We start from the raw sequence: 22443 nt of genomic DNA on the forward strand, positions 1-22443 counted from the left end.
GAGGCAAACATGTAAAGGAATGATGTAAAAAACAAATGTATGTAAAAAAAATGTAAATTCAATCTATTTTTGATAATAAAAGAGAAAAAAAAAAAAAACACGCCCAATCTCGTCCGATCTCGGAAGCTAAGCAGGGTCGGGCCTGGTTAGTACTTGAATGGGAGACCGCCTGGGAATACCAGGTGCTGTAAGCTTTTTAGACTTTTCTTTGCAGAGGGCGCTGTTGCTGCTGCTTCAGAGGAGACACCTCTTGGAAAGAGCAGGAAAGACTGTTCATCAAAGGAAAAAAGAATATGGAACCCTCACATCATCACTGAAAGGTGAAAGTGAGCATTCATCAGATTTGTTTCTAATCAAAACACTACTTTATTCATGTTTTATTAACATATCATTTTCAAATTGTCTTATTTGGAGAGAGCGATGAAAGAGCAGGGAGTTTACTCTGCATCAGGGAAACAACTGGATATGAAACACTGACAATATTGCTGAAGGTCATTTTTGAAAATTGTAATGATTTTTTTCTTGCAACGATATGACAAAATTGCACCTTGAGATTGATTTTGGAACAATTGACCCTCCCGCCCACCCACACCTCAAGATGCTATGGTTGCAAAGCAACAGAAGAACCATTGATGATGGTGATGATTCACATGTATAAAGGAGGTATTGTGGGTGGAGTTAATCGCTTACGGCCATACCACCCTGAACACGCCCAATCTCGTCCGATCTCGGAAGCTAAGCAGGGTCGGGCCTGGTTAGTACTTGAATGGGAGACCGCCTGGGAATACCAGGTGCTGTAAGCTTTTTAGACTTTTCTTTGCAGAGGGCGCTGTTGCTGCTGCTTCAGAGGAGACACCTCTTGGAAAGAGCAGGAAAGACTGTTCATCAAAGGAAAAAAGAATATGGAACCCTCACATCATCACTGAAAGGTGAAAGTGAGCATTCATCAGATTTGTTTCTAATCAAAACACTACTTTATTCATGTTTTATTAACATATCATTTTCAAATTGTCTTATTTGGAGAGAGCGATGAAAGAGCAGGGAGTTTACTCTGCATCAGGGAAACAACTGGATATGAAACACTGACAATATTGCTGAAGGTCATTTTTGAAAATTGTAATGATTTTTTTCTTGCAACGATATGCCAAAATTGCACCTTGAGATTGATTTTGGAACAATTGACCCTCACGCCCACCCACACCTCAAGATGCTATGGTTGCAAAGCAACAGAAGAACCATTGATGATGGTGATGATTCACATGTATAAAGGAGGTATTGTGGGTGGAGTTAATCGCTTACGGCCATACCACCCTGAACACGCCCGATCTCGTCCGATCTCGGAAGCTAAGTAGGGTCGGGCCTGGTTAGTACTTGGATGGGAGACCGCCTGGGAATACCAGGTGCTGTAAGCTTTTTAGACTTTTCTTTGCAGAGGGCGCTGTTGCTGCTGCTTCAGAGGAGACACCTCTTGGAAAGAGCAGGAAAGACTGTTCATCAAAGGAAAAAAGAATATGGAACCCTCACATCATCACTGAAAGGTGAAAGTGAGCATTCATCAGATTTGTTTCTAATCAAAACACTACTTTATTCATGTTTTATTAACATATCATTTTCAAATTGTCTTATTTGGAGAGAGCGATGAAAGAGCAGGGAGTTTACTCTGCATCAGGGAAACAACTGGATATGAAACACTGACAATATTGCTGAAGGTCATTTTTGAAAATTGTAATGATTTTTTTCTTGCAACGATATGCCAAAATTGCACCTTGAGATTGATTTTGGAACAATTGACCCTCACGCCCACCCACACCTCAAGATGCTATGGTTGCAAAGCAACAGAAGAACCATTGATGATGGTGATGATTCACATGTATAAAGGAGGTATTGTGGGTGGAGTTAATCGCTTACGGCCATACCACCCTGAACACGCCCGATCTCGTCCGATCTCGGAAGCTAAGCAGGGTCGGGCCTGGTTAGTACTTGAATGGGAGACCGCCTGGGAATACCAGGTGCTGTAAGCTTTTTAGACTTTTCTTTGCAGAGGGCGCTGTTGCTGCTGCTTCAGAGGAGACACCTCTTGGAAAGAGCAGGAAAGACTGTTCATCAAAGGAAAAAAGAATATGGAACCCTCACATCATCACTGAAAGGTGAAAGAGAGCATTCATCAGATTTGTTTCTAATCAAAACACTACTTTATTCATGTTTTATTAACATATCATTTTCAAATTGTCTTATTTGGAGAGAGCGATGAAAGAGCAGGGAGTTTACTCTGCATCAGGGAAACAACTGGATATGAAACACTGACAATATTGCTGAAGGTCATTTTTGAAAATTGTAATGATTTTTTTCTTGCAACGATATGACAAAATTGCACCTTGAGATTGATTTTGGAACAATTGACCCTCCCGCCCAACCACACATCAAGATGCTATGGTTGCAAAGCAACAGAAGAACCATTGATGATGGTGATGATTCACATGTATAAAGGAGGTATTGTGGGTGGAGTTAATCGCTTACGGCCATACCACCCTGAACACGCCCAATCTCGTCCGATCTCGGAAGCTAAGCAGGGTCGGGCCTGGTTAGTACTTGAATGGGAGACCGCCTGGGAATACCAGGTGCTGTAAGCTTTTTAGACTTTTCTTTGCAGAGGGCGCTGTTGCTGCTGCTTCAGAGGAGACACCTCTTGGAAAGAGCAGGAAAGACTGTTCATCAAAGGAAAAAAGAATATGGAACCCTCACATCATCACTGAAAGGTGAAAGTGAGCATTCATCAGATTTGTTTCTAATCAAAACACTACTTTATTCATGTTTTATTAACATATCATTTTCAAATTGTCTTATTTGGAGAGAGCGATGAAAGAGCAGGGAGTTTACTCTGCATCAGGGAAACAACTGGATATGAAACACTGACAATATTGCTGAAGGTCATTTTTGAAAATTGTAATGATTTTTTTCTTGCAACGATATGACAAAATTGCACCTTGAGATTGATTTTGGAACAATTGACCGTCCCGCCCACCCACACCTCAAGATGCTATGGTTGCAAAGCAACAGAAGAACCATTGATGATGGTGATGATTCACATGTATAAAGGAGGTATTGTGGGTGGAGTTAATCGCTTACGGCCATACCACCCTGAACACGCCCGATCTCGTCCGATCTCGGAAGCTAAGCAGGGTCGGGCCTGGTTAGTACTTGGATGGGAGACCGCCTGGGAATACCAGGTGCTGTAAGCTTTTTAGACTTTTCTTTGCAGAGGGCGCTGTTGCTGCTGCTTCAGAGGAGACACCTCTTGGAAAGAGCAGGAAAGACTGTTCATCAAAGGAAAAAAGAATATGGAACCCTCACATCATCACTGAAAGGTGAAAGTGAGCATTCATCAGATTTGTTTCTAATCAAAACACTACTTTATTCATGTTTTATTAACATATCATTTTCAAATTGTCTTATTTGGAGAGAGCGATGAAAGAGCAGGGAGTTTACTCTGCATCAGGGAAACAACTGGATATGAAACACTGACAATATTGCTGAAGGTCATTTTTGAAAATTGTAATGATTTTTTTCTTGCAACGATATGCCAAAATTGCACCTTGAGATTGATTTTGGAACAATTGACCCTCACGCCCACCCACACCTCAAGATGCTATGGTTGCAAAGCAACAGAAGAACCATTGATGATGGTGATGATTCACATGTATAAAGGAGGTATTGTGGGTGGAGTTAATCGCTTACGGCCATACCACCCTGAACACGCCCAATCTCGTCCGATCTCGGAAGCTAAGCAGGGTCGGGCCTGGTTAGTACTTGAATGGGAGACCGCCTGGGAATACCAGGTGCTGTAAGCTTTTTAGACTTTTCTTTGCAGAGGGCGCTGTTGCTGCTGCTTCAGAGGAGACACCTCTTGGAAAGAGCAGGAAAGACTGTTCATCAAAGGAAAAAAGAATATGGAACCCTCACATCATCACTGAAAGGTGAAAGTGAGCATTCATCAGATTTGTTTCTAATCAAAACACTACTTTATTCATGTTTTATTAACATATCATTTTCAAATTGTCTTATTTGGAGAGAGCGATGAAAGAGCAGGGAGTTTACTCTGCATCAGGGAAACAACTGGATATGAAACACTGACAATATTGCTGAAGGTCATTTTTGAAAATTGTAATGATTTTTTTCTTGCAACGATATGCCAAAATTGCACCTTGAGATTGATTTTGGAACAATTGACCCTCACGCCCACCCACACCTCAAGATGCTATGGTTGCAAAGCAACAGAAGAACCATTGATGATGGTGATGATTCACATGTATAAAGGAGGTATTGTGGGTGGAGTTAATCGCTTACGGCCAGACCACCCTGAACACAGCGCATGCGTGACGGATCAGCAGGTATCTTTTTTGAAATCGACGGACGTTGAGCACCACGGGTGACTCAGCTCCGCTCTCCTTTTTTCCCCCTTTTTTTTCTCTATCTACTGAACATTTAAATGAGATAATAGAATTAAAATACAGCAAAGGACTGAGAGATACCCCCCCCCAACAGTGTCGCACTGTCTGGGGGAATCTATTTAAGTTTGTTTTCCCCCTCCCTCTTCTAATCCTCCACTTTGGAGCGCTTTATGTTTAAAAAAAAAATCATGACGGACCTCACGGCGACAACACGGAACGGAAAAACGATGAATGAGACAGACAGCGGACAAGAAAATGAAGGAAAGAAGAACAGAGAATTAAACGACACGGAGAGGGACGGGAAGAAACTCACCGTGAGTGTAGAAACAGAAGGAGAGGAGGAAGTAAGCACCATGACGCTGATGCGGTGCGTGCGCGAGCTGTGCGGAGGACTGGTGGCATGCCGATACATAAATCCCAGGAAACACGAGATGACAATGAGCCATCCGAAAGGGAAGGAGAGGCTGATGGAGGGATTCAGGATTGGGGAGACAAGAGTCCACGCTAGAGAGCTCTGTAACGACGAGTTGGTGGTCTCCTTCCTGAACATACCATACTACATAGAGGACAAGGAAATAATGGAGAAGCTGCGTGGATGGGGAGTGACACCAGTCACAGCAGTAAGGAGACGGATGTGGCCGGGGACACAAGTGGCAGACGGGACACGATTCCTTAAAGTGAAGTTTAATGACGAGATCCAGTCCCTCCCATACTCAACAAAGTTTAACACAGCCCTCGGAACGGAGTATTTCAGAGTTATACACGACAAACAAACAAAAGTCTGCAGGATGTGCATGCAGCCAGGGCACATCCTGAGAGAGTGCCCAGAGTTTCAGTGTCACAGATGCGGAGTTCAGGGGCACTACGCAAGAGAATGCGGAAGCCAAATGAACAGGACAGGAGAAAAGAACGGACCCAAAGACGGGAAAGAGAACACCATGGAGATAGAAGGAATAGAAGGAGACACGGAGGAGGAAGAAAGCGAGGGAGAGGCGGGGAGTGAGGACTCGGATGGCAGCGACGGGGAGCGCGGAGCAGCGGAGGAGATGGAGATGACAGAGGCGATCATGATGTCAGCGGCGGAGACGAAGGGAGCAGCGGGGACGGAGTTAGCAGCGGTGAACGAGACAGCAGCGGAGAAAGAGAAGACAACGGGGATGGTGACGACAACGGGGACGGTGACGACAACGGGGACGGTGACAACGACGGAGAAGGTGACAACAGCGGCGACGGAGTCAGAAGCGACGAAGCAGACAGCAGCGGAGACGGAGAAGGAAGCGAAGACGGTGACAACGGCGGTGACGGTGGCAACAGCGGTGATGAAGATAGCAGCGGTGAACGCAACAGCGGTGAAGGAGAACGAGGCTGCAGCGGAAAAGGACGGAGTGAGCGGAGAGAAGAAAGCACAAACACACATAGAAGGAGAGGAAGCAGATAAGAAAACAAATGATCAAGACATGGACATGGACTTAATGACCCAAATAATGCAACTAAGAAAGAGACAAAACCCTCAGAGGCAACAGAGACAGTACAAGAAAAGCAAAAGCAAAAACAAATGAACATAACAATACTAATGATAACGATCTTAACGATAAACGCAAGAGGGCTGAACAAAAGGTGGAAAAGACAACACATATATAACCTGAGTGAGTATGATATAATATGTATCCAAGAGACACACTGGGATGAAAGATGCATGATTGAAGTAAAGAAAGAATGGACAGGGGAAATATACTCAAATAATGGTGATGGGAAAGCTAGGGGAGTAGCTATATTAGTGAAAAAAGGAGCAGTGGGGAAGGTGAAGATGTGTGAGAACGATGGTGAAGGGAGGCTGATAGCGATTAAATTTAAACATATGAATGAAGAAATAAAACTCATAAATATACATGCAGCAAACACAGAGAAGGAGAGGAGGATGATGTTCGAACAAATGGGAGTAATGTGTGAAAGCAACAGCTTAATAGTAGGCGATTTCAATGTATGGTGTGGAAAATTAGATGTCTCTGGGAAAATGAAATTTAAAAACGACTCATCAAGAGGGGCATTACAAAAGAAAAAAAGAGAGAAAAAACTGTGTGATGTGTGGAGGGAAAGAAACCCAGAGGCAAAAGTATTTTCGAGGAAACAAGTGGTGAAGGGAGAACTAAAACAAAGCAGAATAGACTTAGTGTTAAGTACAAAAAAATTAGCAGAAACAATAGGTGAAATACAGTACAAAATAACAACACTCAGCGATCACATGATGCTAAAATTCACGCTAGGGCAAGAAACAAAGACAAGAGGAGGTGGGGTGTGGTGTTTGAATGGAGAGCTACTTAAGGAAAAAAAATATAAAGAAGGTGTGAGAGAATACATAAAATGGGAGATGAATGAGAGAATGTATGAGGAGGACATAGGGCGGTGGTGGGAAACATTAAAAGAAGGAATAAAAGAAATAAGCAAAAAATATGGTAGGAACAAGAGCAAGAAAGGGAAAGAGAGAGAAAAGTGGTTAGTGAGGGAGATAGAAAGAGAGGAAGAGAAAGCTGAAAAAGAGGAAAATTATGACACAAAAGAGTACATTAAAAAAAAAAATGAACTAAAAGAAATAGAACAGGGAAAATGCCAAGGAGCAATCATCAGAAGCAGAGCAAGATACACCATAGAGGGAGAGAAATGCACAGGATATTTCCTAGGGCTAGAGAAAACAAGGCAGAAAAACAACTACATTGAACAAGTGGAGGGAAAGAGAGGAGAGAAGATAAAAGACATAGCTGGAATAGCAGAGAGAGTAGAAGAATTTTACAGAGAGCTGTACAAGAAAGAAGAGGTAGACAATGAGAGTAGCAGACAAGTGATTGAGAAAATAAAGAATAGGATAAGCGAGAATGACAGAGAGATGTGTGAGGGAGAGATAAGTAGAGAGGAGATAGAGACAGCAATAAGCGGGTTAGGGAGAAATAAAAGTCCAGGAACAGACGGCTTAATAGGAGAATTCTACATAGAGTTTAGAGAAGAATTAACACCAGTATTAGAGAAGTTATATAAATGGATAGAAGAAAAGGGAAAGATACCGCAAAGCATGACAACAGGGCTAGTAAGCATAATTCACAAAAAAGGGAGCAGGGATAATTTAGAAAATTACAGACCACTGACAATGTTAAATGGCGACTATAAAATCTTAGCAAAGGTATTAGCAAACAGGATAAAGAAAGTTATAGGGACGGTGGTTGGGAGCACACAAGCATATAGCATACCAGGTAGGGACATAGCAGACACTATAAGCAGCATCAGAGACACAATAACATACATGAAAGAGAACAGGAAAGGGATAGTACTAAGCATAGATCAAAACAAAGCATTCGACAGAGTAGACCACAGTTATCTATATAAAGTATTAGGGAAAGCAGGTTTTGGAAATAAGATGATAGGGAGGATTAGGACAATGTATGAGAAAGCAGCAAGCAAGGTAAAAATTAATGGAATAATCACAAATGAATTTAGAATAGAAAGATCAGTAAGACAGGGATGTCCGTTGTCGGCTCTCCTGTACGCATTGTCCGCAGAGCCGTTAGCGGCATTAATATTACAAAATAAGAAAATAAAGGGCATAGAACTACCGGGTGGACAGGTGAGCACGTTATACCAATATGCAGACGACACAACGGTGACAGTGGCAGACAAGGAAAGCGTAGCAGAGATGTTAGAAAGTGTAGAACTATTTGGTAGGGCATCAGGAGCAAAATTAAATATAGAAAAATCAGAAATCATGTGCATAGGAGAGAGCAGAGTAGGGGAAGAAGTAAAAAGACTAAAAGAGAACAACGAATACATGAAGGTGTTAGGAGTGAACTTAGGGATTGAAGATAGAGAAGGGAGAGATAGGCAATATGAAGGGATAGTAAACAACATAAAAAAGACGTTGGGAATGTGGAAACGGAGAGGATTAAAACTGAAAGGGAAAGTGATAGTGGTAAATGCACTAATCATGAGCAAATTAATATATATAATGAATGTTTTGGATGTGCCAGAGAAAGTGCTGAAGGATGTAGACAAGATAGTGAGTGACTTCTTGTGGGATGGGAAGGGGGCGAGAATAGCAAAGGAAGTCCTAGAAAATGAGTATGAAGATGGAGGCCTAAAACTGATCAACCTGGAAAAGAAAAAGAAAGCACTAAGAGTAAAAATGATGACGAGGTATCTAAAGAACAAGAAAGATCAAGTGTGGAAGGTGTTCTTGGGAGAGGCAATTAAAAAGAGTGGAGGATGTGGTGAAAGTGGTGTGTACATGGAACTGAAGAAAGGGATGATGTCTGAAACAACAGAGATCCTCAAAGAAATGCTTGGAGCATGGGGGGAATTCCTAAAAAATGTGACGTATGACTGTAAGAATGTGAAGCAAGTATGGGAGCAACCAGTTTTTCTAAACCCAAAAATAACAATTAATGGAGCAACAATATACAACAGAACCATATGGAATGCAGGGATCAGGAAAGTAAAGGATATAGTGTACGAGCATGTTCCAGGCTTCATGGGAGCACAAGCGATAGTGGATGAAGTAAGAGGGAGGGGGGACGAGATATGGTTGGGAACAGCAGAAGCAATAATGGAAAAAATTAAGAAGGCAATGCCGAAAGAATGGATGGACATGATTGAGAGAGAGGCTGGGGTGAGGGAAGAAAGAGAGATAGAAATGTATGTGGGTAAAGGAGAGAGCAGAATGAGTCTGAACTGTGTGAAAACAAAAATACTCTATAAATGTTTTAGAGGGGAAGAAGTGAGAAGACCGGCTGCTGAGAATGTATGGAAGAAAGTTATGGATGGACTGGATGCAGAAAAAATATGGATGAATCTAAGAGTGAAATGGAACAGCATAGAGTGTGAAAACTTTGATTATCTCTTGAGACACAATAGAATTTTCAATAACCTGATCATAAGCAAGTTTGATGTGAATGTGAAAAAAGAATGTGATGTGTGTAAGATAAAAGTGGAAACATGTATGCATGAGTTTGTCGAATGCAGTGAGTTAGAAAGTTTCTTTGAGAGGATGAAAGGAACGATAAGCAGATGCTGGGAAGGGAAATTGATAGAAAGGATGGAATGGAGAAAGATGTGGCTGTTTGGGATGAATGGCAGAGTGAAAGAGTGTAATATTAATCTGTTAAACTATGTGTTGAGTCATGCAAGATATGCAGTTAAACTCAGGAGAAACTTGGCCCATTATGAAAAGAAAAAAGCTGAAGTATGGAGTGTGTTTAAAAACATGATAAAAAGAGATGTAAACATGATACACAGATACATGGAAAAAGAAGAGTTCAAAAAAGGATTTGTGGATGGAAGCACTCTGATCGAGGTAACAGATGATGGGAATGTGGAATTTGATTTCGGCAAAAATGAATGAAAAGTGTTGTATGTGCCAGCTGTAAGTGACAATATGTAATGGCAGTTTTAAAAAATTAGGTGTCTTCTTTTGGTTATGTTTTGTTTTGTTTTGCTTTTTTTGTTTATTTTATTTTATTTTATTTTTATTTTTATTTTTATTTATTTATTTAATTATTTATTTTTGTTTGTTTTTTGTTTGTTTTGTTGTTGCTTCTTCTGATGTTTTCACATTTTCTGACTTAAATATTCATTATCTATGAAAGTGTGGGTTTTATCTCAGACAGTAGTCTGAGATAATGACGAGATATGTATATAAATGTAATATCTGTACATAAAATGTATGAAAATTATGTATTTTTGATAATAAAAAAAAAAAAAAACACGCCCAATCTCGTCCGATCTCGGAAGCTAAGCAGGGTCGGGCCTGGTTAGTACTTGAATGGGAGACCGCCTGGGAATACCAGGTGCTGTAAGCTTTTTAGACTTTTCTTTGCAGAGGGCGCTGTTGCTGCTGCTTCAGAGGAGACACCTCTTGGAAAGAGCAGGAAAGACTGTTCATCAAAGGAAAAAAGAATATGGAACCCTCACATCATCACTGAAAGGTGAAAGTGAGCATTCATCAGATTTGTTTCTAATCAAAACACTACTTTATTCATGTTTTATTAACATATCATTTTCAAATTGTCTTATTTGGAGAGAGCGATGAAAGAGCAGGGAGTTTACTCTGCATCAGGGAAACAACTGGATATGAAACACTGACAATATTGCTGAAGGTCATTTTTGAAAATTGTAATGATTTTTTTCTTGCAACGATATGACAAAATTGCACCTTGAGATTGATTTTGGAACAATTGACCCTCCCGCCCACCCACACCTCAAGATGCTATGGTTGCAAAGCAACAGAAGAACCATTGATGATGGTGATGATTCACATGTATAAAGGAGGTATTGTGGGTGGAGTTAATCGCTTACGGCCATACCACCCTGAACACGCCCAATCTCGTCCGATCTCGGAAGCTAAGCAGGGTCGGGCCTGGTTAGTACTTGAATGGGAGACCGCCTGGGAATACCAGGTGCTGTAAGCTTTTTAGACTTTTCTTTGCAGAGGGCGCTGTTGCTGCTGCTTCAGAGGAGACACCTCTTGGAAAGAGCAGGAAAGACTGTTCATCAAAGGAAAAAAGAATATGGAACCCTCACATCATCACTGAAAGGTGAAAGTGAGCATTCATCAGATTTGTTTCTAATCAAAACACTACTTTATTCATGTTTTATTAACATATCATTTTCAAATTGTCTTATTTGGAGAGAGCGATGAAAGAGCAGGGAGTTTACTCTGCATCAGGGAAACAACTGGATATGAAACACTGACAATATTGCTGAAGGTCATTTTTGAAAATTGTAATGATTTTTTTCTTGCAACGATATGACAAAATTGCACCTTGAGATTGATTTTGGAACAATTGACCCTCACGCCCACCCACACCTCAAGATGCTATGGTTGCAAAGCAACAGAAGAACCATTGATGATGGTGATGATTCACATGTATAAAGGAGGTATTGTGGGTGGAGTTAATCGCTTACGGCCATACCACCCTGAACACGCCCGATCTCGTCCGATCTCGGAAGCTAAGCAGGGTCGGGCCTGGTTAGTACTTGAATGGGAGACCGCCTGGGAATACCAGGTGCTGTAAGCTTTTTAGACTTTTCTTTGCAGAGGGCGCTGTTGCTGCTGCTTCAGAGGAGACACCTCTTGGAAAGAGCAGGAAAGACTGTTCATCAAAGGAAAAAAGAATATGGAACCCTCACATCATCACTGAAAGGTGAAAGAGAGCATTCATCAGATTTGTTTCTAATCAAAACACTACTTTATTCATGTTTTATTAACATATCATTTTCAAATTGTCTTATTTGGAGAGAGCGATGAAAGAGCAGGGAGTTTACTCTGCATCAGGGAAACAACTGGATATGAAACACTGACAATATTGCTGAAGGTCATTTTTGAAAATTGTAATGATTTTTTTCTTGCAACGATATGACAAAATTGCACCTTGAGATTGATTTTGGAACAATTGACCCTCCCGCCCACCCACACCTCAAGATGCTATGGTTGCAAAGCAACAGAAGAACCATTGATGATGGTGATGATTCACATGTATAAAGGAGGTATTGTGGGTGGAGTTAATCGCTTACGGCCATACCACCCTGAACACGCCCAATCTCGTCCGATCTCGGAAGCTAAGCAGGGTCGGGCCTGGTTAGTACTTGAATGGGAGACCGCCTGGGAATACCAGGTGCTGTAAGCTTTTTAGACTTTTCTTTGCAGAGGGCGCTGTTGCTGCTGCTTCAGAGGAGACACCTCTTGGAAAGAGCAGGAAAGACTGTTCATCAAAGGAAAAAAGAATATGGAACCCTCACATCATCACTGAAAGGTGAAAGTGAGCATTCATCAGATTTGTTTCTAATCAAAACACTACTTTATTCATGTTTTATTAACATATCATTTTCAAATTGTCTTATTTGGAGAGAGCGATGAGAGAGCAGGGAGTTTACTCTGCATCAGGGAAACAACTGGATATGAAACACTGACAATATTGCTGAAGGTCATTTTTGAAAATTGTAATGATTTTTTTCTTGCAACGATATGACAAAATTGCACCTTGAGATTGATTTTGGAACAATTGACCCTCCCGCCCACCCACACCTCAAGATGCTATGGTTGCAAAGCAACAGAAGAACCATTGATGATGGTGATGATTCACATGTATAAAGGAGGTATTGTGGGTGGAGTTAATCGCTTACGGCCATACCACCCTGAACACGCCCAATCTCGTCCGATCTCGGAAGCTAAGCAGGGTCGGGCCTGGTTAGTACTTGAATGGGAGACCGCCTGGGAATACCAGGTGCTGTAAGCTTTTTAGACTTTTCTTTGCAGAGGGCGCTGTTGCTGCTGCTTCAGAGGAGACACCTCTTGGAAAGAGCAGGAAAGACTGTTCATCAAAGGAAAAAAGAATATGGAACCCTCACATCATCACTGAAAGGTGAAAGTGAGCATTCATCAGATTTGTTTCTAATCAAAACACTACTTTATTCATGTTTTATTAACATATCATTTTCAAATTGTCTTATTTGGAGAGAGCGATGAGAGAGCAGGGAGTTTACTCTGCATCAGGGAAACAACTGGATATGAAACACTGACAATATTGCTGAAGGTCATTTTTGAAAATTGTAATGATTTTTTTCTTGCAACGATATGACAAAATTGCACCTTGAGATTGATTTTGGAACAATTGACCCCCCTGCCCACCCGCACCTCAAGATTCTATGGTTGCAAAGCAACAGAAGAACCATTGATGATGGTGATGATTCACATGTATAAAGGAGGTATTGTGGGTGGAGTTAATCGCTTACGGCCATACCACCCTGAACACGCCCGATCTCGTCCGATCTCGGAAGCTAAGCAGGGTCGGGCCTGGTTAGTACTTGAATGGGAGACCGCCTGGGAATACCAGGTGCTGTAAGCTTTTTAGACTTTTCTTTGCAGAGGGCGCTGTTGCTGCTGCTTCAGAGGAGACACCTCTTGGAAAGAGCAGGAAAGACTGTTCATCAAAGGAAAAAAGAATATGGAACCCTCACATCATCACTGAAAGGTGAAAGAGAGCATTCATCAGATTTGTTTCTAATCAAAACACTACTTTATTCATGTTTTATTAACATATCATTTTCAAATTGTCTTATTTGGAGAGAGCGATGAAAGAGCAGGGAGTTTACTCTGCATCAGGGAAACAACTGGATATGAAACACTGACAATATTGCTGAAGGTCATTTTTGAAAATTGTAATGATTTTTTTCTTGCAACGATATGACAAAATTGCACCTTGAGATTGATTTTGGAACAATTGACCCTCCCGCCCACCCACACCTCAAGATGCTATGGTTGCAAAGCAACAGAAGAACCATTGATGATGGTGATGATTCACATGTATAAAGGAGGTATTGTGGGTGGAGTTAATCGCTTACGGCCATACCACCCTGAACACGCCCAATCTCGTCCGATCTCGGAAGCTAAGCAGGGTCGGGCCTGGTTAGTACTTGAATGGGAGACCGCCTGGGAATACCAGGTGCTGTAAGCTTTTTAGACTTTTCTTTGCAGAGGGCGCTGTTGCTGCTGCTTCAGAGGAGACACCTCTTGGAAAGAGCAGGAAAGACTGTTCATCAAAGGAAAAAAGAATATGGAACCCTCACATCATCACTGAAAGGTGAAAGTGAGCATTCATCAGATTTGTTTCTAATCAAAACACTACTTTATTCATGTTTTATTAACATATCATTTTCAAATTGTCTTATTTGGAGAGAGCGATGAGAGAGCAGGGAGTTTACTCTGCATCAGGGAAACAACTGGATATGAAACACTGACAATATTGCTGAAGGTCATTTTTGAAAATTGTAATGATTTTTTTCTTGCAACGATATGACAAAATTGCACCTTGAGATTGATTTTGGAACAATTGACCCCCCTGCCCACCCGCACCTCAAGATTCTATGGTTGCAAAGCAACAGAAGAACCATTGATGATGGTGATGATTCACATGTATAAAGGAGGTATTGTGGGTGGAGTTAATCGCTTACGGCCATACCACCCTGAACACGCCCGATCTCGTCTGATCTCGGAAACTAAGCACGGTCGGGCCTGGTTAGTACTTGAATGGGAGACCGCCTGGGAATACCAGGTGCTGTAAGCTTTTTAGACTTTTCTTTGCAGAGGGCGCTGTTGCTGCTGCTTCAGAGGAGACACCTCTTGGAAAGAGCAGGAAAGACTGTTCATCAAAGGAAAAAAGAATATGGAACCCTCACATCATCACTGAAAGGTGAAAGTGAGCATTCATCAGATTTGTTTCTAATCAAAACACTACTTTATTCATGTTTTATTAATATATCATTTTCAAATTGTCTTATTTGGAGAGAGCGATGAAAGAGCAGGGAGTTTACTCTGCATCAGGTAAACAACTGGATATGAAACACTGACAATATTGCTGAAGGTCATTTTTGAAAATTGTAATGATTTTTTTCTTGCAACGATATGACAAAATTGCACCTTGAGATTGATTTTGGAACAATTGACCCTCCCGCCCACCCACACCTCAAGATGCTATGGTTGCAAAGCAACAGAAGAACCATTGATGATGGTGATGATTCACATGTATAAAGGAGGTATTGTGGGTGGAGTTAATCGCTTACGGCCATACCACCCTGAACACGCCCGATCTCGTCCGATCTCGGAAGCTAAGCAGGGTCGGGCCTGGTTAGTACTTGAATGGGAGACCGCCTGGGAATACCAGGTGCTGTAAGCTTTTTAGACTTTTCTTTGCAGAGGGCGCTGTTGCTGCTGCTTCAGAGGAGACACCTCTTGGAAAGAGCAGGAAAGACTGTTCATCAAAGGAAAAAAGAATATGGAACCCTCACATCATCACTGAAAGGTGAAAGTGAGCATTCATCAGATTTGTTTCTAATCAAAACACTACTTTATTCATGTTTTATTAACATATCATTTTCAAATTGTCTTATTTGGAGAGAGCGATGAGAGAGCAGGGAGTTTACTCTGCATCAGGGAAACAACTGGATATGAAACACTGACAATATTGCTGAAGGTCATTTTTGAAAATTGTAATGATTTTTTTCTTGCAACGATATGACAAAATTGCACCTTGAGATTGATTTTGGAACAATTGACCCCCCTGCCCACCCGCACCTCAAGATTCTATGGTTGCAAAGCAACAGAAGAACCATTGATGATGGTGATGATTCACATGTATAAAGGAGGTATTGTGGGTGGAGTTAATCGCTTACGGCCATACCACCCTGAACACGCCCGATCTCGTCTGATCTCGGAAACTAAGCACGGTCGGGCCTGGTTAGTACTTGAATGGGAGACCGCCTGGGAATACCAGGTGCTGTAAGCTTTTTAGACTTTTCTTTGCAGAGGGCGCTGTTGCTGCTGCTTCAGAGGAGACACCTCTTGGAAAGAGCAGGTAAGACTGTTCATCAAAGGAAAAAAGAATATGGAACCCTCACATCATCACTGAAAGGTGAAAGTGAGCATTCATCAGATTTGTTTCTAATCAAAACACTACTTTATTCATGTTTTATTAACATATCATTTTCAAATTGTCTTATTTGGAGAGAGCGATGAAAGAGCAGGGAGTTTACTCTGCATCAGGGAAACAACTGGATATGAAACACTGAGAATATTGCTGAAGGTCATTTTTGAAAATTGTAATGATTTTTTTCTTGCAACGATATGACAAAATTGCACCTTGAGATTGATTTTGGTTGCAAAGCAACAGAAGAACCATTGATGATGGTGATGATTCACATGTATAAAGGAGGTATTGTGGGTGGATTTAATCGCTTACGGCCATACCACCCTGAACACGCCCAATCTCGTCCGATCTCGGAAGCTAAGCAGGGTCGGGCCTGGTTAGTACTTGAATGGGAGACCGCCTGGGAATACCAGGTGCTGTAAGCTTTTTAGACTTTTCTTTGCAGAGGGCGCTGTTGCTGCTGCTTCAGAGGAGACACCTCTTGGAAAGAGCAGGAAAGACTGTTCATCAAAGGAAAAAAGAATATGGAACCCTCACATCATCACTGAAAGGTGAAAGTGAGCATTCATCAGATTTGTTTCTAATCAAAACACTACTTTATTCATGTTTTATTAACATATCATTTTCAAATTGTCTTATTTGGAGAGAGCGATGAAAGAGCAGGGAGTTTACTCTGCATCAGGGAAACAACTGGATATGAAACACTGACAATATTGCTGAAGGTCATTTTTGAAAATTGTAATGATTTTTTTCTTGCAACGATATGACAAAATTGCACCTTGAGATTGATTTTGGAACAATTGACCCTCCCGCCCAACCACACCTCAAGATGCTATGGTTGCAAAGCAACAGAAGAACCATTGATGATGGTGATGATTCACATGTATAAAGGAGGTATTGTGGGTGGAGTTAATCGCTTACGGCCATACCACCCTGAACACGCCCAATCTCGTCCGATCTCGGAAGCTAAGCAGGGTCGGGCCTGGTTAGTACTTGAATGGGAGACCTCCTGGGAATACCAGGTGCTGTAAGCTTTTTAGACTTTTCTTTGCAGAGGGCGCTGTTGCTGCTGCTTCAGAGGAGACACCTCTTGGAAAGAGCAGGAAAGACTGTTCATCAAAGGAAAAAAGAATATGGAACCCTCACATCATCACTGAAAGGTGAAAGTGAGCATTCATCAGATTTGTTTCTAATCAAAACACTACTTTATTCATGTTTTATTAACATATCATTTTCAAATTGTCTTATTTGGAGAGAGCGATGAGAGAGCAGGGAGTTTACTCTGCATCAGGGAAACAACTGGATATGAAACACTGACAATATTGCTGAAGGTCATTTTTGAAAATTGTAATGATTTTTTTCTTGCAACGATATGACAAAATTGCACCTTGAGATTGATTTTGGAACAATTGACCCTCCCGCCCAACCACACCTCAAGATGCTATGGTTGCAAAGCAACAGAAGAACCATTGATGATGGTGATGATTCACATGTATAAAGGAGGTATTGTGGGTGGAGTTAATCGCTTACGGCCATACCACCCTGAACACGCCCAATCTCGTCCGATCTCGGAAGCTAAGCAGGGTCGGGCCTGGTTAGTACTTGAATGGGAGACCGCCTGGGAATACCAGGTGCTGTAAGCTTTTTAGACTTTTCTTTGCAGAGGGCGCTGTTGCTGCTGCTTCAGAGGAGACACCTCTTGGAAAGAGCAGGAAAGACTGTTCATCAAAGGAAAAAAGAATATGGAACCCTCACATCATCACTGAAAGGTGAAAGTGAGCATTCATCAGATTTGTTTCTAATCAAAACACTACTTTATTCATGTTTTATTAACATATCATTTTCAAATTGTCTTATTTGGAGAGAGCGATGAAAGAGCAGGGAGTTTACTCTGCATCAGGGAAACAACTGGATATGAAACACTGACAATATTGCTGAAGGTCATTTTTGAAAATTGTAATGATTTTTTTCTTGCAACGATATGACAAAATTGCACCTTGAGATTGATTTTGGAACAATTGACCCTCCCGCCCAACCACACCTCAAGATGCTATGGTTGCAAAGCAACAGAAGAACCATTGATGATGGTGATGATTCACATGTATAAAGGAGTTATTGTGGGTGGAGTTAATCGCTTACGGCCATACCACCCTGAACACGCCCAATCTCGTCCGATCTCGGAAGCTAAGCAGGGTCGGGCCTGGTTAGTACTTGAATGGGAGACCTCCTGGGAATACCAGGTGCTGTAAGCTTTTTAGACTTTTCTTTGCAGAGGGCGCTGTTGCTGCTGCTTCAGAGGAGACACCTCTTGGAAAGAGCAGGAAAGACTGTTCATCAAAGGAAAAAAGAATATGGAACCCTCACATCATCACTGAAAGGTGAAAGTGAGCATTCATCAGATTTGTTTCTAATCAAAACACTACTTTATTCATGTTTTATTAACATATCATTTTCAAATTGTCTTATTTGGAGAGAGCGATGAGAGAGCAGGGAGTTTACTCTGCATCAGGGAAACAACTGGATATGAAACACTGACAATATTGCTGAAGGTCATTTTTGAAAATTGTAATGATTTTTTTCTTGCAACGATATGACAAAATTGCACCTTGAGATTGATTTTGGAACAATTGACCCCCCTGCCCACCCGCACCTCAAGATTCTATGGTTGCAAAGCAACAGAAGAACCATTGATGATGGTGATGATTCACATGTATAAAGGAGGTATTGTGGGTGGAGTTAATCGCTTACGGCCATACCACCCTGAACACGCCCGATCTCGTCTGATCTCGGAAACTAAGCACGGTCGGGCCTGGTTAGTACTTGAATGGGAGACCGCCTGGGAATACCAGGTGCTGTAAGCTTTTTAGACTTTTCTTTGCAGAGGGCGCTGTTGCTGCTGCTTCAGAGGAGACACCTCTTGGAAAGAGCAGGAAAGACTGTTCATCAAAGGAAAAAAGAATATGGAACCCTCACATCATCACTGAAAGGTGAAAGTGAGCATTCATCAGATTTGTTTCTAATCAAAACACTACTTTATTCATGTTTTATTAACATATCATTTTCAAATTGTCTTATTTGGAGAGAGCGATGAGAGAGCAGGGAGTTTACTCTGCATCAGGGAAACAACTGGATATGAAACACTGACAATATTGCTGAAGGTCATTTTTGAAAATTGTAATGATTTTTTTCTTGCAACGATATGACAAAATTGCACCTTGAGATTGATTTTGGAACAATTGACCCCCCTGCCCACCCACACCTCAAGATTCTATGGTTGCAAAGCAACAGAAGAACCATTGATGATGGTGATGATTCACATGTATAAAGGAGGTATTGTGGGTGGAGTTAATCGCTTACGGCCATACCACCCTGAACACGCCCGATCTCGTCTGATCTCGGAAACTAAGCACGGTCGGGCCTGGTTAGTACTTGAATGGGAGACCGCCTGGGAATACCAGGTGCTGTAAGCTTTTTAGACTTTTCTTTGCAGAGGGCGCTGTTGCTGCTGCTTCAGAGGAGACACCTCTTGGAAAGAGCAGGAAAGACTGTTCATCAAAGGAAAAAAGAATATGGAACCCTCACATCATCACTGAAAGGTGAAAGTGAGCATTCATCAGATTTGTTTCTAATCAAAACACTACTTTATTCATGTTTTATTAACATATCATTTTCAAATTGTCTTATTTGGAGAGAGCGATGAAAGAGCAGGGAGTTTACTCTGCATCAGGGAAACAACTGGATATGAAACACTGACAATATTGCTGAAGGTCATTTTTGAAAATTGTAATGATTTTTTTCTTGCAACGATATGACAAAATTGCACCTTGAGATTGATTTTGGAACAATTGACCCTCACGCCCACCCACACCTCAAGATGCTATGGTTGCAAAGCAACAGAAGAACCATTGATGATGGTGATGATTCACATGTATAAAGGAGGTATTGTGGGTGGAGTTAATCGCTTACGGCCATACCACCCTGAACACGCCCAATCTCGTCCGATCTCGGAAGCTAAGCAGGGTCGGGCCTGGTTAGTACTTGAATGGGAGACCGCCTGGGAATACCAGGTGCTGTAAGCTTTTTAGACTTTTCTTTGCAGAGGGCGCTGTTGCTGCTGCTTCAGAGGAGACACCTCTTGGAAAGAGCAGGAAAGACTGTTCATCAAAGGAAAAAAGAATATGGAACCCTCACATCATCACTGAAAGGTGAAAGTGAGCATTCATCAGATTTGTTTCTAATCAAAACACTACTTTATTCATGTTTTATTAACATATCATTTTCAAATTGTCTTATTTGGAGAGAGCGATGAAAGAGCAGGGAGTTTACTCTGCATCAGGGAAACAACTGGATATGAAACACTGACAATATTGCTGAAGGTCATTTTTGAAAATTGTAATGATTTTTTTCTTGCAACGATATGACAAAATTGCACCTTGAGATTGATTTTGGAACAATTGACCCTCACGCCCACCCACACCTCAAGATGCTATGGTTGCAAAGCAACAGAAGAACCATTGATGATGGTGATGATTCACATGTATAAAGGAGGTATTGTGGGTGGAGTTAATCGCTTACGGCCATACCACCCTGAACACGCCCAATCTCGTCCGATCTCGGAAGCTAAGCAGGGTCGGGCCTGGTTAGTACTTGAATGGGAGACCGCCTGGGAATACCAGGTGCTGTAAGCTTTTTAGACTTTTCTTTGCAGAGGGCGCTGTTGCTGCTGCTTCAGAGGAGACACCTCTTGGAAAGAGCAGGAAAGACTGTTCATCAAAGGAAAAAAGAATATGGAACCCTCACATCATCACTGAAAGGTGAAAGTGAGCATTCATCAGATTTGTTTCTAATCAAAACACTACTTTATTCATGTTTTATTAACATATCATTTTCAAATTGTCTTATTTGGAGAGAGCGATGAAAGAGCAGGGAGTTTACTCTGCATCAGGGAAACAACTGGATATGAAACACTGACAATATTGCTGAAGGTCATTTTTGAAAATTGTAATGATTTTTTTCTTGCAACGATATGACAAAATTGCACCTTGAGATTGATTTTGGAACAATTGACCCTCACGCCCACCCACACCTCAAGATGCTATGGTTGCAAAGCAACAGAAGAACCATTGATGATGGTGATGATTCACATGTATAAAGGAGGTATTGTGGGTGGAGTTAATCGCTTACGGCCATACCACCCTGAACACGCCCAATCTCGTCCGATCTCGGAAGCTAAGCAGGGTCGGGCCTGGTTAGTACTTGAATGGGAGACCGCCTGGGAATACCAGGTGCTGTAAGCTTTTTAGACTTTTCTTTGCAGAGGGCGCTGTTGCTGCTGCTTCAGAGGAGACACCTCTTGGAAAGAGCAGGAAAGACTGTTCATCAAAGGAAAAAAGAATATGGAACCCTCACATCATCACTGAAAGGTGAAAGTGAGCATTCATCAGATTTGTTTCTAATCAAAACACTACTTTATTCATGTTTTATTAACATATCATTTTCAAATTGTCTTATTTGGAGAGAGCGATGAAAGAGCAGGGAGTTTACTCTGCATCAGGGAAACAACTGGATATGAAACACTGACAATATTGCTGAAGGTCATTTTTGAAAATTGTAATGATTTTTTTCTTGCAACGATATGACAAAATTGCACCTTGAGATTGATTTTGGAACAATTGACCCTCACGCCCACCCACACCTCAAGATGCTATGGTTGCAAAGCAACAGAAGAACCATTGATGATGGTGATGATTCACATGTATAAAGGAGGTATTGTGGGTGGAGTTAATCGCTTACGGCCATACCACCCTGAACACGCCCAATCTCGTCCGATCTCGGAAGCTAAGCAGGGTCGGGCCTGGTTAGTACTTGAATGGGAGACCGCCTGGGAATACCAGGTGCTGTAAGCTTTTTAGACTTTTCTTTGCAGAGGGCGCTGTTGCTGCTGCTTCAGAGGAGACACCTCTTGGAAAGAGCAGGAAAGACTGTTCATCAAAGGAAAAAAGAATATGGAACCCTCACATCATCACTGAAAGGTGAAAGTGAGCATTCATCAGATTTGTTTCTAATCAAAACACTACTTTATTCATGTTTTATTAACATATCATTTTCAAATTGTCTTATTGGGAGAGAGCGATGAGAGAGCAGGGAGTTTACTCTGCATCAGGGAAACAACTGGATATGAAACACTGACAATATTGCTGAAGGTCATTTTTGAAAATTGTAATGATTTTTTTCTTGCAACGATATGACAAAATTGCACCTTGAGATTGATTTTGGAACAATTGACCCTCCCGCCCAACCACACCTCAAGATGCTATGGTTGCAAAGCAACAGAAGAACCATTGATGATGGTGATGATTCACATGTATAAAGGAGGTATTGTGGGTGGAGTTAATCGCTTACGGCCATACCACCCTGAACACGCCCAATCTCGTCCGATCTCGGAAGCTAAGCAGGGTCGGGCCTGGTTAGTACTTGAATGGGAGACCGCCTGGGAATACCAGGTGCTGTAAGCTTTTTAGACTTTTCTTTGC

The 22443-nt window shown here is 41.6% G+C and overlaps 26 non-coding genes across 26 annotated transcripts; all 26 read left to right on the forward strand.

Moving 5' to 3' along the window:
* Positions 1–684: 684 nt before the first annotated feature.
* LOC138408872 (5S ribosomal RNA) lies at positions 685–803 on the forward strand. Its single transcript, XR_011242193.1, has one exon. It is a non-coding gene; the product is annotated as a 5S ribosomal RNA (ribosomal RNA).
* A 490-nt stretch (positions 804–1293) lies between these two features.
* Positions 1294–1412, forward strand: LOC138408307 (5S ribosomal RNA). Its single transcript, XR_011241626.1, has one exon. It is a non-coding gene; the product is annotated as a 5S ribosomal RNA (ribosomal RNA).
* Positions 1413–1902: 490 nt separating this feature from the next.
* Positions 1903–2021, forward strand: LOC138407931 (5S ribosomal RNA). The gene has a single exon (XR_011241249.1). It is a non-coding gene; the product is annotated as a 5S ribosomal RNA (ribosomal RNA).
* Positions 2022–2511: 490 nt separating this feature from the next.
* LOC138408873 (5S ribosomal RNA) lies at positions 2512–2630 on the forward strand. The gene has a single exon (XR_011242194.1). It is a non-coding gene; the product is annotated as a 5S ribosomal RNA (ribosomal RNA).
* Positions 2631–3120: 490 nt separating this feature from the next.
* Positions 3121–3239, forward strand: LOC138410217 (5S ribosomal RNA). Its single transcript, XR_011243013.1, has one exon. It is a non-coding gene; the product is annotated as a 5S ribosomal RNA (ribosomal RNA).
* A 490-nt stretch (positions 3240–3729) lies between these two features.
* On the forward strand, positions 3730–3848 carry LOC138408874 (5S ribosomal RNA). The gene has a single exon (XR_011242195.1). It is a non-coding gene; the product is annotated as a 5S ribosomal RNA (ribosomal RNA).
* A 6930-nt stretch (positions 3849–10778) lies between these two features.
* On the forward strand, positions 10779–10897 carry LOC138408875 (5S ribosomal RNA). Its single transcript, XR_011242196.1, has one exon. It is a non-coding gene; the product is annotated as a 5S ribosomal RNA (ribosomal RNA).
* A 490-nt stretch (positions 10898–11387) lies between these two features.
* LOC138407932 (5S ribosomal RNA) lies at positions 11388–11506 on the forward strand. The gene has a single exon (XR_011241250.1). It is a non-coding gene; the product is annotated as a 5S ribosomal RNA (ribosomal RNA).
* A 490-nt stretch (positions 11507–11996) lies between these two features.
* On the forward strand, positions 11997–12115 carry LOC138408876 (5S ribosomal RNA). Its single transcript, XR_011242197.1, has one exon. It is a non-coding gene; the product is annotated as a 5S ribosomal RNA (ribosomal RNA).
* Positions 12116–12605: 490 nt separating this feature from the next.
* On the forward strand, positions 12606–12724 carry LOC138408877 (5S ribosomal RNA). The gene has a single exon (XR_011242198.1). It is a non-coding gene; the product is annotated as a 5S ribosomal RNA (ribosomal RNA).
* Positions 12725–13214: 490 nt separating this feature from the next.
* On the forward strand, positions 13215–13333 carry LOC138407933 (5S ribosomal RNA). Its single transcript, XR_011241251.1, has one exon. It is a non-coding gene; the product is annotated as a 5S ribosomal RNA (ribosomal RNA).
* A 490-nt stretch (positions 13334–13823) lies between these two features.
* LOC138408878 (5S ribosomal RNA) lies at positions 13824–13942 on the forward strand. The gene has a single exon (XR_011242199.1). It is a non-coding gene; the product is annotated as a 5S ribosomal RNA (ribosomal RNA).
* A 490-nt stretch (positions 13943–14432) lies between these two features.
* LOC138409172 (5S ribosomal RNA) lies at positions 14433–14551 on the forward strand. The gene has a single exon (XR_011242492.1). It is a non-coding gene; the product is annotated as a 5S ribosomal RNA (ribosomal RNA).
* A 490-nt stretch (positions 14552–15041) lies between these two features.
* LOC138407935 (5S ribosomal RNA) lies at positions 15042–15160 on the forward strand. Its single transcript, XR_011241253.1, has one exon. It is a non-coding gene; the product is annotated as a 5S ribosomal RNA (ribosomal RNA).
* Positions 15161–15650: 490 nt separating this feature from the next.
* LOC138409173 (5S ribosomal RNA) lies at positions 15651–15769 on the forward strand. Its single transcript, XR_011242493.1, has one exon. It is a non-coding gene; the product is annotated as a 5S ribosomal RNA (ribosomal RNA).
* Positions 15770–16216: 447 nt separating this feature from the next.
* LOC138408879 (5S ribosomal RNA) lies at positions 16217–16335 on the forward strand. Its single transcript, XR_011242200.1, has one exon. It is a non-coding gene; the product is annotated as a 5S ribosomal RNA (ribosomal RNA).
* A 490-nt stretch (positions 16336–16825) lies between these two features.
* On the forward strand, positions 16826–16944 carry LOC138408822 (5S ribosomal RNA). Its single transcript, XR_011242142.1, has one exon. It is a non-coding gene; the product is annotated as a 5S ribosomal RNA (ribosomal RNA).
* A 490-nt stretch (positions 16945–17434) lies between these two features.
* Positions 17435–17553, forward strand: LOC138408881 (5S ribosomal RNA). Its single transcript, XR_011242202.1, has one exon. It is a non-coding gene; the product is annotated as a 5S ribosomal RNA (ribosomal RNA).
* Positions 17554–18043: 490 nt separating this feature from the next.
* On the forward strand, positions 18044–18162 carry LOC138408823 (5S ribosomal RNA). The gene has a single exon (XR_011242143.1). It is a non-coding gene; the product is annotated as a 5S ribosomal RNA (ribosomal RNA).
* Positions 18163–18652: 490 nt separating this feature from the next.
* LOC138409174 (5S ribosomal RNA) lies at positions 18653–18771 on the forward strand. Its single transcript, XR_011242494.1, has one exon. It is a non-coding gene; the product is annotated as a 5S ribosomal RNA (ribosomal RNA).
* Positions 18772–19261: 490 nt separating this feature from the next.
* On the forward strand, positions 19262–19380 carry LOC138409175 (5S ribosomal RNA). Its single transcript, XR_011242495.1, has one exon. It is a non-coding gene; the product is annotated as a 5S ribosomal RNA (ribosomal RNA).
* Positions 19381–19870: 490 nt separating this feature from the next.
* Positions 19871–19989, forward strand: LOC138408882 (5S ribosomal RNA). Its single transcript, XR_011242203.1, has one exon. It is a non-coding gene; the product is annotated as a 5S ribosomal RNA (ribosomal RNA).
* Positions 19990–20479: 490 nt separating this feature from the next.
* On the forward strand, positions 20480–20598 carry LOC138408883 (5S ribosomal RNA). Its single transcript, XR_011242204.1, has one exon. It is a non-coding gene; the product is annotated as a 5S ribosomal RNA (ribosomal RNA).
* Positions 20599–21088: 490 nt separating this feature from the next.
* Positions 21089–21207, forward strand: LOC138408884 (5S ribosomal RNA). The gene has a single exon (XR_011242205.1). It is a non-coding gene; the product is annotated as a 5S ribosomal RNA (ribosomal RNA).
* A 490-nt stretch (positions 21208–21697) lies between these two features.
* On the forward strand, positions 21698–21816 carry LOC138408885 (5S ribosomal RNA). Its single transcript, XR_011242206.1, has one exon. It is a non-coding gene; the product is annotated as a 5S ribosomal RNA (ribosomal RNA).
* Positions 21817–22306: 490 nt separating this feature from the next.
* On the forward strand, positions 22307–22425 carry LOC138408886 (5S ribosomal RNA). The gene has a single exon (XR_011242207.1). It is a non-coding gene; the product is annotated as a 5S ribosomal RNA (ribosomal RNA).
* Positions 22426–22443: the final 18 nt, after the last annotated feature.

The sequence above is a fragment of the Paralichthys olivaceus genome, chromosome 5 (genome assembly GCF_024713975.1).
Source record: "Paralichthys olivaceus isolate ysfri-2021 chromosome 5, ASM2471397v2, whole genome shotgun sequence".
NCBI lineage: Eukaryota > Metazoa > Chordata > Actinopteri > Pleuronectiformes > Paralichthyidae > Paralichthys > Paralichthys olivaceus.